Here is a 10367-nt window from a genome sequence, read left to right on the forward strand (position 1 = left end):
ACTAGGGTAGTGACTTTCTCCTAGGTGGTTAATTAACGGATTCTTGAGTCTAAGGCTAGATTGTCATATTTGGGGAGTATGATATAACCATTGTACGATTCTACTCACTCTACATCTCTCGGTGGTTCAAGTGATTTTGCCCTAATTGACTTTCTCAAGTTCAATTAGGTATGCAAATTTGTGCAAGCAATTGAGGTTCAAGTTGGGTATTACTATCTCTAGGTTTAACCCTTTAATTGGGGATATCAATCTCTTGAGTACGCCCCAATTCCTTGTTGGACCAATTTCAGAGACTTAGGCTCTCTTTCTCAAGAAGAGCCAAAGTCAAGTAAACAATAACTAGTGTTTGCAACCACTAATTCAACAATTAAACATGAAATTAGTCCAAATATCAAACACCCATAGTCAATCAAGCCCAAAAACACAAAACCCATCAATTACCCATACTAGGGTTGAGCCACAACCCTAGCTTATGGGTCTAGCTACTCATAATTAGAGAAGAAAACAAGGCAATAGATGAAGAAAAGCTCATAATAATTAATTGCTAAATTAAACTTGAAGATTCAATGTTGAAATTAAGCTAAAATTACTCAAAATAGGTAAAAGAAATGAAGTCACAAGCGCAGCTCTGAGTACAAAACTATCTGATGACCTAAAAATGGGGAAAAAAGCTATTTATACTAAGCTGAAAATTCTGTACAAAAATACCCCTGCGGGGCTAGTGCGGACCGCATAAAATCGAGTGCGGCCGCACTAAGGCTCTAGGCTCCAATACTCTGCTTTCTGAACTTGGGCAACGCTGACCGCACAAAATCGAGTGTGGTCGTTGTGGCTTCCAGTGTGGTCCGCATGAAATGGACCGCGGACCACATTAGGCTTCATCCTCCAACATGCCACCTCTCTGAACCTTGGCTCTGCGGATCGCACGAAATCGAGTGCGGTCGTGGTGAACCCAATGCGGACCGCACAAAAACCTTTGCGGTCGCATTGCCTTATGGTCTGAAAAGCAACCTCTTTGAATTTCACTTTTGCCGACCGCACAGAATATTGTGCGGCCACACTGGCCCTATTTTGACTGAGCTTTGTCTTGTCTTGGTACTTGTGCAAGTTTCACTCCTTTTTGAGCTGGTTTTTGACACCTTGTCACCTTGTTGATCAAACCTGCAATCAAGCACAACTTGTGAGCCTTTGGGACTATTTTGTACACATTTCTAATCAAAACTTAAGTAAGAAGGAGTGCAAAATGCATCATATTCCCTAGTTATTAGGATGTTGCATCATAGATGATAGGGTAGCCAATGCATCGGCGAACTCGTTCTGGATTCTGGGAATATGCTAGAATTCCGTCTTCATGAACCTCTTTCTCAATTCCTGTACGTGATATAGATACGGGAGTATCTTGGAGTTTTTAATTGTCCATTCTCCTCGTACCTGATGTACAAGCAAGTCCGAATCTCCAATCACAAGCAGCTCTTGAACGTTCATGTCAATGGCCATTTTGAGTCCTAAGATGCAGGCTTCATACTCGGTCATATTGTTGGTGCAGGGGAACCTGAGTTTGGTAGACACCGGATAATGCTAACCGGTTTTTGATATTCGGACTGCTCTTATGCCAACCCCTTTGAAGTTTGTTATTCCATCGAAGAACATTCTCCAACCGTCATAGGATTCTGCAATGTCTTCCCCTATGAATGATACCTCTTCATCAGGAAAATATGTTTTCTGGGGTTCGTATCCTCCATCCACGGGGTTTTTGGCAAGGTGGTCTATCAGTGCCTGTCCTTTGACCGCTTTTTGAGTTACGTAAACAATGTCAAACTCACTCAACAGGATTTGCCACTTGGCTAGCTTGCCAGTGGGCATGGGCTTCTGAAAGATGTACTTCAAAGGATCCATTCTCGATATGAGATATGTAGTATAGGCGCAGAAGTAATGTCTCAGCTTCTGAGCTACCCAAGTCAAAGCACAACAGGTGCATTCCAATAGAGAATATCGGGCTCGTATGGGGTGAACTTCTTAATGAGATAATAAATGGCTTGCTCCTTCCTCCCTATTTCATCATGCTATCCCAGAATGCAACTGAAAGCTCCATCTAACACTGCAAGGTAGAGTAATAAGGGTCTACCTAGCTCGGGCGGGACTAAGACTGGTGGTGTTGATAGGTACTCCTTGATTTTATCGAAGGCCTTTTGGCAGTCATTGGTCCATTTGGTGGCGGCAGCCTTCTTTATCATCTTAAAGATCGGCTCACAGATAACTGTAGAATGTGCTATGAATTGGCTGATGTAGTTAAGCCTTCCCAAGAAACTCATCACATCCTTCTTTCTTCTTGGCGGTGGTAGTTCTTGAATGGATTTGACTTTCGATGGGTCAAGTTCTATTCCTCGGTGGCTCACAATAAACCTAAGTAATTTCCCAGTAGGAATCCTAAATATGCACTTTGCGGGGTTTAGTTTCAGGTTGTATCTTCGTAGTCTATTGAAGAACTTCCCCAGATCTTCTATGTGGTCAGTGGCCTTCCTTGGATTTGATAATAACATCATCCACATATACCTCTATCTCCTTGTGTATCATATCATGGAAGATGGTAGTCATGGCCCTCATGTAGGTGGCCCCTACATTCTTCATACTGAATCGTATCATCTTGTAAAAGTACACTCCCCATGGCATAATGAAAGCCATTTTCTCAGCATCTTCCTCATCCATCCAGATCTGATGATAATCAGTGAAGCAATCTACGAATGACTGTAGCTCATTCTTGGCACAATTGTTAATCAGGATGTGTATATTTGGCAAAGGGAAGTCGTCTTTCGGACTGGCCCGGTTGAGATCCCGGTAGTCGACACAAACTCTGACCTTCCCATCTTTCTTTGGCACTGGCACAATGTTGGCTAACCATGTCAGGTATTCTACTACCCTGAGAACCTTAGCGTTGATCTGTTTGGTAACTTCTTCCTTGATTTTCAAACTCATATCAGGCTTGAACTTTCTGAGTATTTGCTTTACCGGTGGACACATTGGATCGGTTGGTAGTTTGTGAGCCATAATAGACATACTCAGACCAGTCATGTCATCATACAACCAGGTGAATACGTCCTCACACTCCTTTAGAAATTCTATGTATTCTTCCTTCTCTGATGGCGATACCTGAATGTTGATTCGCGGTTCCTTGATGTTTTTTGCATCTCCTGGGTTAACAATCTCGGTCTCATCCAGGTTGGACTTAGGTTTGTTCTCAAAGTTCTCAATTTCTTTGACAATCTCGTTAGGTATGTCATCTTCTTCTGAATCCATGTTCGTTTGTTGCGTTGTCTCATTGCATGTCACAGTCATTGGTTCATCAAGACAAGTAATACTAATGTTGTATTGGTAAAGCAAGGAGAGAAAAATGATAGCAATAAATATTAATTCACAAGAAAAATCGAAAATGCTTTTGATAAACTGAATACTGTTTTGAACATCGAAGATCTTATTGCGGGAATTGAAAAATGCGAAAAGAAAATCATTTAGTAAATAAAATAGTGAATAATGCTTGTTTTAGCCTTGCTACCCTGAGGCACGTCGGGCTTTGGTTGTCCTGATGGTCCAATTCTTGAGATGTGCCCCTCTGCTCACAGCTTGTATGGAAGGGCCTTCCTCCCCCTCCTCCTCGAGAATAACACAGCAGTCCATATTACTATCTTTTAGAAACAAGTTCTTTACTGTTACAAGTGCTTCTTCTTTATCTGACCCATAAATAATGTCGACCTATTGGAATGTCTACTCCAGATGTGGTATTGGCTGCTCTAGTGGGTAGTAAGGACCGCGCCATGGTGGCGACCAGTTATTGAATTCTTACCAGGTGTATTCATATCCCAAACCGAAGGTACTGCCATGTTTCTTGAGTTTTATAGGTTTAGAGATTCCTTAGAGGTTCTTGCAGAGCCCTTTGCCAGGTTCGTAGCCACTCTAATTCAGTATACTCTTGATTTTGCTATTCCACCATTTCTCTTTATCGATAGCATTAAACCGTTAAATGTGGTGGTAAGTTTCTCCACCTAGCTTCCTTCTTCCCTCGATTTCCGGAATGGTCTGGCGACTGTAGATAGGGTTGTTATCGTCGCCGTGAATGATCACTTCCTGGTGATTCCATTCAAACTTAACTGCCTGATGCAGTGTTGATGCTACGGCCCCAGCAGCCTGAATCCATGCCCGTCCCAGTAGCAAGTTGTAAGATGCTGATACATCTATCACTTGGAAATCGACCTCGAACTAGGTTGGTCCCATCTGCAGGCATAGACTAATATCACCAATGGTGGATCTATGAGAACCATCGAAAGCTTTCACATTGATTGCTCCATCTTTTATCTCATGCGGCCCTTTACCCAACTTCTTGAGTGTTACCGGCGGACAAATGTTAAGACTGGAACCTCCATCGATTAGGATTCTGGTGATGAAATAATCTTCGCATTGCACGGTGATGTGCAGTGCTTTGTTGTGCCCCAGCCCTTCAGGTGGCCGCTCGTCCTCATGAAAGGTGATCTTATGGCTTTCCAGCACTTGTCCTACCATATTAGCCACTTCCCCACTAGTGATTTTACTTGGTACGTACGCTTCATTTAGAATTTTTAACAAAGCATTCTTGTGCATCTCAGAATTTTGCAGCAAAAAAAGAATGGATATTTGTGTTGGCGTCTTGTTTAACTGGTCGATGACCGAATATTCCTTGGCTTGTATTTTCCTCTAAAGGTCGTCTGGACCTGTCTCAATGAGGGGCGGCCAATTGGAGGCCTGCTTGCTTGATTCAGCTAGATGTTTAGGGGTATAGACTCTACCAGTTCTTGTCATACCCTGTGCTGCGACAGTTTCTCCAATCCTGACCTTGCCCTTCCTTCTCGCCTCGACTGTATAGTCCTAGGGTATAGCATTTGTATAGAATGGTGGCATGCTAGACATTTCCACTGGGACCGGTGTGGCTATCCTTACTTCGAATAGAACATGTTCCTTGTGTGGCAAGACTGCGACCTCAAATGGTGCGGGTGCATTTGTCAGAGACTCAAATTCAACCTCACTTGGTACTGGTGTCTTTGCGGATGGCACTGCTTCAAACTCAAGAGGTACATACATATTCACCTCAGCGTCCTCTGACGGTTGGATCTGGACTATGATTGGATTGAGAGTAATTGTCGGTTTCTTCGAGTCATCACCTTCTGCGAACAACCTGATTGATCCTTTGGGATCCAAGTCATCTTCTACTTCAATTATGTGGATACCCCAACCCTTATGGTATGGAAAAGGTTTGTTGCGGACGTTTGGAGCGGGTTCTTTTGCCACAATGATCTTGTTATCAATCAAGGACTGTATCTTGTCTTTCAAGGAGCGGCACTCATCGATGGTGTGCTCTTTCATACCGGAGTGGTATGCACAAGACTTGTTCGGGTTAACCCACTGAGAAGGATTCTTAGGGGTGGCAGCAGGGATATGGGCGACATAACCAGCAACTTTGAGCCTCTCATACAGCTGATCGATGGGTTCAACGATGGATGTATATTGTTTTGGAGGTCTGCGATCAAAATTAGGTCGGGGTCTAAGGAAATTTTGGCATGCATGGGGTAATTGATAATGGGATGGTTGAGAATTATAAGTTTGATAGACATGAGCGGGTTGGGAGTATCTAGGTGAGGTAGGTTGATATGTAGGAGGTGGAGATGACTGATAAGTTGGTGGCAGAGCTTGGTACGAGGGTTCTTGGTAATTTGGGGTCGACTGATATGTGAGTGGAGGCGTTGGGTAAGCTTGGTATTTAAGGGGAGACTTGGTCCTTTGTGCAACCATCACAGCCTCTACGTCCCTTTCCTTGGACACACCACTAGACTGTAGAGCCTTATTTGTAGCTTGCAAGGCTTCGAAATTTGTAACCATACCACTTTTAATACCTTATTCAATTCTTTCACCTAATTTGATAATGTCAGAGAACTTGTGGTTCTTAATCATCATCACTCGTTCATAGTACTGTGGGTCTTAAGCTCGGACAAAGAACTTATTCATTTGCTCCTCTATAAGGCGGGTCTGACCTTAGTAGCTTCGGACCTCCAGCGAGTATCATACTCGCGAAATGTCTCTATGGTCTAGATATTCTGGATATAGAACACGTCTGGCGCGTTCTCTGTATTAAACCTAAATCTGTCAATGAAGTCAGACGCCATGCCTACCCAGCTTGACTACTTCTTGGGATCTTGGCTGATGTACCAAGATAATATGTCTCCTTTCAAACTCCTCATGAACAGCTTCATGTGGATTCTTTCATCCTTCCCTACTCCAACCAACTTGTTGCAATATGTCCTCAGATGGACCCTTGGATCACCCGTACCATCAAACAATTCGAACTTAGGAGGTTTATACCCCTCAGGTAGTTCGACATCAGGCTGTATGCAAAGGTCGTCGTAGTTCAGCCCCTCGATTCTTTTGCTTCCCTCAATGCCTTAAATTTGGCTGGTCAGTTTCTTAAGTTCCTCGGCCAAGTTCCTGATAAGCAGATCCTTTTCATCAGACTCAGGTGTGCATGAGATAGGTTGGGTGGAGTGTGGCATGGTCTCCACGTAGATAGGATTGTTATGGTGGCCTGGTGTATGGTTGTGAAAATAGTCATTTGTGGAGTTCTGAGGTTCTGGGATGAGTAGTGGGGTGTTGTTTGGGGTATGGCAGGTGTTACATTGGTTCTTTGGTGGAGCAATGTGATGATGAGGTGTGGGGTAATTCTGCTGTTTTAGGATATTTTGAGGAGGTGTAGGGTTTTGAGAGTTGGGGAAGTTGATATCTGGAGCGTTGAGGGAAAATGATAGGTTTGCCAGATTCCGAACATGATCGAGCTCTTCCTAGACTTTCAACAGTTTCTATTCAAGTTGTGACACATTCTCGTTAGGAACCCGAATACCCTGGCCATCAGTGGCCTCTACCCATTCAGTTGTATTCTCCTTCCTGATATTGTTTAAATCTTCCATTTTGCCTTAGTTCTTGCCTTTAATGGAACTAAGAGGAGGAGTGGATGAGTGGCCACTGGATCTTGTGAAATAAGATGATGATGCCAAAGTGCATGAACTAACCTTTGGGGAGGGGAATAATAAAAACAAAAATAAAACAAAAGGTAATCAAGTCAGTGAGGATTATAAAAAGTATTGCAATATTTAAACACATAGTGCGGGAATGTAAAGCGTGTCCTGATTTGGAAACCTCTTTGTGCCCGAGGTAGGCCTAGCGACAAATAGATTTGGAGAACTTCAAATGCCAATAAATGCCTCATTTTATTAATAAAGATAGGTGAATCCCAAAACGGTACTAAATAAGCAAGAAATAAAAGTCACTAATGGTCATTGGCCTTATTGCATTCATAAAGCGAAAAAGTAAATTCCTATCTATTTGGTCCCAGAAGGACCGTCCCCAGATTCAACATCCTTGGCTCCGTCGAACAGCTTCCCCAATTTGTGAAGTCCCATCAACATGTATGCTCTGTCTAGATGTCCACCTTCAGTCCCTTCAGCCTTTTGACAGTCTTCAACCCTTTTGAGAAATTTTCCCTCTAGTTATACTATGCCTCGCTCCAATTATCCTAGCCTTTTGTTGGCACTGATAGCCATGTCCTTCCATTCCTCAATCAGCTTCTTGTTGGACTCTTGTATCTCGTGGTGTTCGCTCTCGCATTCACAGATCCTTTTGCGCAGCTGGTTGTACTTGACTTGCGCCTCGGCCTTTTCATCTATAATTTTGTGACCTCGAACGAACCCTGGATGGCCCAGACCATCCCAATTGTCTTAAAACCAACCCGAATAGAAAGGGGTACAACTGGCATGATATATGTCTGGCTCGATGGTGTCTTTCCCTATTATGATCTTGCAGTGCCACATGTGCTGGTCTTGGCACTTGTGGGGACTATCATTATTTTGGAAGTCAGCTCGAAGATGGCTCATCTTGTCGACCTTGGGTATGACTTGCTTCCTACCTACTTGTCTCATAACTCGAAGAGGGACATAAGGGTATGTTCCTCTTAGACTAATCAGTATCAGGAAAGGTGCATATCTAGATCGGGCGATGAACTCTTCTATCGGAAACCACTTGAACATCCATTGAACCTGTTCTTCAGTCAGACTATCAAAGAGCTCAACCCATTCTTTGGCATTCTCAGTTGAGAGAACATGTTGGGGATGTAATTCATTCGCTTTGGGTGGTGGAAAGCGATGTGATCATCCCAGGCCCTTCGCTGAATTCTTGTCGGTATTCGCCCTTTTGGAGATGTTCCATGACCCAAAACTGAAGTAGTAGATTGCAGCCTTCGAACTGTCTTGCTCCTCGTTGACACTTCTCTAAGGCTCGATATATGTCTGTGATGATCATGGGTACAATGTTGAATGTATGCCCACCAATCCCCTCCATTAGGGTCTTGGTTACCATAGCCAGCCTGGTATGGATTCTCCCTTTCTTCATTGGAAACACGATCAGACCCAGGAAGCAAAACATGAAGATGAAAACCCTACGATGGATATGTCCCAAGGACGTGATAGAAAACTTGTCATGGTAGGTACGGTATGATTTGGTTTGATCGTACCTTTCATACAGGTAGTCAAAAGGGATGTACGATTCCTTCAGGCATACCAATTCTGCATTCTTCTTCAAACCCATCATTTTTAGGTGCGGTTCTCAGGCATTAGCAAACCTGGAGTTTCCTACACTAGACCAGCCAGTTTTCCTATCTCCTTTAGCAAAGGTATCATTTCGATGTCCCCAAAGCGGAACACGACCCTTTCACAATCCCAAAATAAGGTAGCACTTCTATTATCATGTTGTTAGGCTGGATCTCCAGGAGGGATGGTAGATTAACCAAATATTTTCTGATGAGGGTTTTGTCACTATAATGTAAATCTTCCTACCAACTTAGCAATCTTGGGTGGATATTGGTGACCATGCCGAATCTGGGGACTTCGTGCCTCATATTTCTGCAAAACAAAAAAGGTTAGACCCTTACCCCGCACCAGACTCGACTATTTAATATCAACAATTAGCATGAAGCATTTAGTTCTCCAAATAAATGCACAGAACGTGATGATGTCCGTTTGGGTTTAGAGAAACCCAGTGAACTTTGGACAAGTTTATCTTAAAGGATCATTATGTGGACAATATAACTGACCCGACTAGGTTTGACCATGATGCATGCACAATTTAAACAGAGTAAGGTTTCTATGGGATTTTAGGCTGGTACCCTTGAGCGGACAACTTAAGGGGGAAGGCACGGAACTATCGACTGCACCGCTGATCTACTAGTTTCACCGCAAATAAGTCTTTCCAAATTTAGGGGGTAATGATATAGGAAGTGTGCAACCACTCATCAAGCATTGCTATAGTATTTGTTTGGCACGAGTGGAGTATGATGTTGAGCATGATTATGCAATAATTAAAAGCATGTTGACATGTATTTGCACGTTAAGAAAGCAATAAATACAACAGTTTTATAATTTAAAGTAGTTATAAAGGAAGGAAACAAGAAAGATATGTCAGTTTTGCTTTTGAAGAAGAAATTAAACGCTTAAAAAATTAAACAAATAATTGCACATAGGGAGGGGTACAAATTCACAAAAATGATATGAAATGGTAAAAGCCTAAATATCCCTAGCAGAGTCGCCATGCTGTCGCGCCCTCTTTTTCCTTCGCGGAATCGGGTTTATGATATTTTGGTTGGGACAACTCTTTCTTTTTGGAAAGGGGGTTTGCATTTTTGAAGAGTCACCACCTAACGATTTAAGGTATGTTAGGACACCTATGGGGTTTATTTATAACTATGTTTGGTAATCAGAGACATGGTAAGGGCTTGAAATTATCCTAAGGGGGAGGTGTTAGGCACCCCTCAGGATCCACTAGTATAACTCCCGACCAAAAAGTTTTTGTGAATTTGTACAAGTAGCAAATAAACAAGTATGGCTCAAATAGTAGGGGATTTAAGTTTAAATACACAAGTGCTTGAAAAACAATTAGTGAAAAAGCAAGAGTTTAAAAAGAATTACAATCTAAGCATATTTGTGAATGTAAAGGGGGGTGTCCTAGGTTTGTTTATAATATGGATCACATCAATACAATACCCGGTATGACACTCCTCAAAGAGGGGCTACACGGGGTATTAACGCACCGGTCATCATGTCCATATCTACCCTTTCCCGCCCCGTGAAGGTAATTAAAGTGAAAGTTGGTCTCGACACCTATTGCATGTTGTTACCCATCCCTTTCTATCAGTCCCTGAGGAATTTAGGACTCCTATCCTATAAAGGGGGTTCTAGGCAGACCCTCAAGATTAAAGGTAAAATACTAAGGCGACATACAATAAACAAGTAGGACTTCAATAAAGG

The sequence above is a fragment of the Nicotiana tabacum genome, chromosome 5 (assembly GCF_000715075.1).
Source record: "Nicotiana tabacum cultivar K326 chromosome 5, ASM71507v2, whole genome shotgun sequence".
In the NCBI taxonomy this organism is placed as follows: domain Eukaryota; kingdom Viridiplantae; phylum Streptophyta; class Magnoliopsida; order Solanales; family Solanaceae; genus Nicotiana; species Nicotiana tabacum.